Source organism: Rutidosis leptorrhynchoides, chromosome 7 (assembly GCF_046630445.1).
Source record: "Rutidosis leptorrhynchoides isolate AG116_Rl617_1_P2 chromosome 7, CSIRO_AGI_Rlap_v1, whole genome shotgun sequence".
NCBI classification, from domain to species: Eukaryota; Viridiplantae; Streptophyta; class Magnoliopsida; order Asterales; family Asteraceae; genus Rutidosis; species Rutidosis leptorrhynchoides.
Window position 1 is genome coordinate 72,415,649 of NC_092339.1, and position 4,046 is coordinate 72,419,694.

Below are 4,046 nucleotides of genomic sequence, written 5' to 3' on the forward strand. Positions count from 1 at the left end.
ATATGAACGGGACATTTCACTCATGATTTAGAGTTAACTGCAGTTGTGTTTGCTTTGAAGCTTTGGAGACACTATTTGTATGGTACACATTGTGAAATCTATACAGATCATAAGAGTCTTCAGTACATCTTTTCGCAGAAAGAATTAAATAAGCGTCAACGTCGATGTCAAGAATTGATTAAAGACTATGATTGTGAGATTAAATACCATCCAGAAAAAGCAAATGTGGTCGCAGATGCTTTAAGTCGTAATAAAACAGTCAAAAATGTCAGATTTATAAGAATTGAGATAGTTTCAGACTTGATCGATCGATTGAAAACCGTTCAGTTAGTAGCATTGAATGATGAAAACCTAAAGACTGAGCAAATGACCAAAAGAAAATTTGACCTATGCAATGATTCTAGAGGATTAAAGACCTATAAAGACCGAATTTGGGTGCCTATGCTTGGAGATTTGAGGGATTTAATCCTTATAAAAGCACATAAATCTAGATTATGCAGGTAGTACTAAGATGTACCGAGATTTGAAAACGTTGTATTGGTGGCCGACAATGAAGACAGATGTTGCAGGTTTCTTTGAAAAATGTCATATTTGTGCGCAAGTTAAAGCAGAACATCAAAAACCGTATGGGTCTCTACGACAGTTAGAAATTCCTCAGTGGAAATGGGATCATATAACGATGGATTTTGTAACCAAGTTACCCCGAACCCAGAAAGGACACGCCATGATCTGGGTGATAGTGAATCGTTTAACAAAGAGTGATCCCTTTTTAGCTATTCGTGAAACAACTTCGTTGAGTGATTTGGCAGAGTTGTACTTGAAAGAAATCGTTAGTCGACATGGTGTACCGTTGTCTATAGGTTCCGACAGAGATACCAGGTTCGTATCAAACTTTTGGAACAGTTTACAACAGAATCTGGGTATGCGTGTGAATCTAAGTACAGCTTATCATCCATAAACAGATGGTCAGAGTGAACGAACGATTCAAATGTTAGAAGACATGTTGAGAGCGTGTGTCTTAGAATATGGTGGTTCTTGGGATTCACATCTTCCATTGATAGAGTTTTCTTACAACAATTCATATCATTCGAGTATCGGAATGCTGCCGTATGAAATGTTGTATGGTCGCAAGTGCAGAACTCCGACGTATTGGTTAGAAGCAGGTGAGAAACAATTTGCAGGTCCCGAATTTGTTCAGATAACTGCAGAAAAGGTCGAAATTGCACGAGAGAAGTTAAAAGCAGCTAGAGACTGACAAAATATGTATGCTGATCCGCGTAGACATCCGGTAACATTTAATGTAGGTGATCGTGTTTACTTGAAGGTTTCGCCATGGAAAGGGGTTATCAGATTTAGCAAACGTGGTAAGTTAGCACCAAGGTATATTGGGCCATTTCCGATCATAGAAATTTTAGATCTTCCTTCAGAGTTAGCAGGAACTCACAACACATTCAATGTGTGCTATCTGCGAAAGTGTAAAGTAGATGATGAAAGTCAAATTCTTCCGTTGAATGATTTGAAAGTTGATTTGACTAAGAAATTAGTAGAAGAGCCAATTCGAATAGTGGACAAGAAGGTCACAAAGCTAAGAAAGAAACAGATTCCAATGGTGTTAGTGGAGTGGCAGCATAGTTTAGGTTCTAACTTGATGTGGGAAACCGAGGAGTTAATGAGGGCGCACTATCCCCAGTTGTTTGACCTTGACCAGATTCCGAGGACGGAATCTTCTTAAGGGGGTAGATTTGTAACATCCTCTACTGGGCCTAGATGTAAGATTACTAAATTTCCCTTAAGTTAGTATTGCGTTATTATATGTTTTTATTTTTAATTAATATTTATTATTATTTAATGATGTGGTTAGGATCAGTTTGTGACAATGATCACAAAACAGGTTTGTTTATTAAATTGGACTTCTTTTGGGTTGCCAAATGATGTACAAAAGATATCAGATAACTGTTAAATACCCGTGAGTTGCACAGTATGGGATTTAATCCCAAATAATAGACTTGTGTCTATCCCTCTCTTGCATTTTCCAGAATATTCACACACACACACACAACCTTACCTTCACTCTCACCTACATCAAACCCTAATCTTGAATCCTTGTTCTTGAGCTCAAATCATTTACATTTTCTTGTTCCTTGTGATTTACTGATTCTATCAAGGTAAGAATCATAGCATTTCATGTTCTAATCTTCAAGAAAATTGAATCTTTGTGTAAAGTTTTACAAAGCGTGTAATTTGGGTCAAAATGGTTAGATTTGATGTTGTTTGAGTCTAAATTTAGTGGGTTTATGTTTCTACATGTTTAGTGTCTTCAATTTGGTCAGTTTTGAGGTCGTAATCAAGCTCTAGAGCAAGAATTGGATGAAATTGGATGAAACACGTCACTTTGTCTTTAGCTTCTGCAGATAAACAGTAGGCCGAGTGTCTCGAGACACTCGACCGACCGACTCGACCAGTCGATCGAGTGTGTATGACCCATGACCGAGTGTGTCTATGAAAGACCATCGACCGAGTGACTAAACACTCGACCGAGTGAGTGTAGACAGTCAGCCGACTGTCTATGACATTCGACCGAGTGTCTTTGGCAGTGAAATATTTGACTAAGTATTGATTTTTTAGCCGTTATGCTGCCCGTTTGTATTTTGATGTTCAGGATGTAAATTTTGAAAGTGCACAAGTGTTAAGCAAAATTTTTTAGCGGACGCTTTTTGATACAAAAATTTATGTGCTGTGTTATTTAATGTTAATAGACAGTAACTAACTTGTTTTGCCTTATGTTCAGGTGATAAGGATAAAGAAGCCGCTCAGTAGTAGATTATCTGAGCTGGTTACTGGTAATTGGTGAGTGGGACTAACTGGAGAACATAGTATAGAGAAGCATGCTATATTATGATTGCCATGCTTGTTAGATATACTTAATGTTGTGTTAGTTAGTATGTTGTGATGACTGCATGTTAGTTAATGCTTGTCTGCTGGAGCCCAGTGCGTCCCTATTGTGTGGTAGCCTCGATAGGAGAGATCAACCTGCGGGTTGGGTTCCTCATGTGGTAGCCTAGACAATCGAGGTGTATATATATATGTGAATGACGCGTCCGTCGCGTGTGGATTATATATATATACACACGGTGGTGGAGGAACTTCTGGTAAGCCCCAGTCCGATCAGCTGGTGGTTAATGGTTTGGCCGAGCCGCCAGAGTCTCTGTAGATGGCACTTGGGTGATGTTTGTGTGTTAGCCTATGTGACATGATTAGTATAACAGTTCTGTATACTATTGCCTGTAGTTAGTCGTACTCACTTAGCTTCGTGCTAATTCCCCTCTATCTCATCCCTGCAGGTTGTTAGCTATTGTAAGTGATGCTTTAGGGGAGAAGACGGGCATGGTGATGATATGTTTGACAGGAGTCAACTCTGATGTTGTCTTGCTTTGTTTAAACAATAATCTTTTGTAAACATATTGTAAATACGTCTTCTCCGTATAAACATGTATTTTGTAATGACACATGAGACTGGTTGTATTAACATTGGTTAATGTTTATTTTGTAATTAATGAAGAAATGCTTCCGCCACGTATATATATAAAAAAAAAATTAGCGGTGTTACATCCTTGCTTGACTTGACTTGCAACCGTAATAGTGGTCGCGACTCACTATTACGCTCGCATGCCGTGCCATGCTCAAACTTTCCACAACCATCTTGCTCGATGTTCAAAACAATAACACATGATTAGTAACATCATACCATAGCATAGTTAGTCCACCTATTCACCAATGCACTAACCAAAACCCATACCGACCCGTAGTCCTACAATTCCCGCATATAAAATCACAACACAAAAGTCTAAGTCTAGGCGCCTATCTCAAGTCACCTAAATCCCTTAGACCATGCTCTGATACCACTTGTAACGACCCAACCCGTTATATTAAGAAAAACGTGCATTTTTTTAAATATAACAAGTCGTTAAACACATCGAACCACCGGATCATTAATTAAATGTTTCATGTTCAAAAGGCGCATACATCTTAATTAAAAGTTTACATCG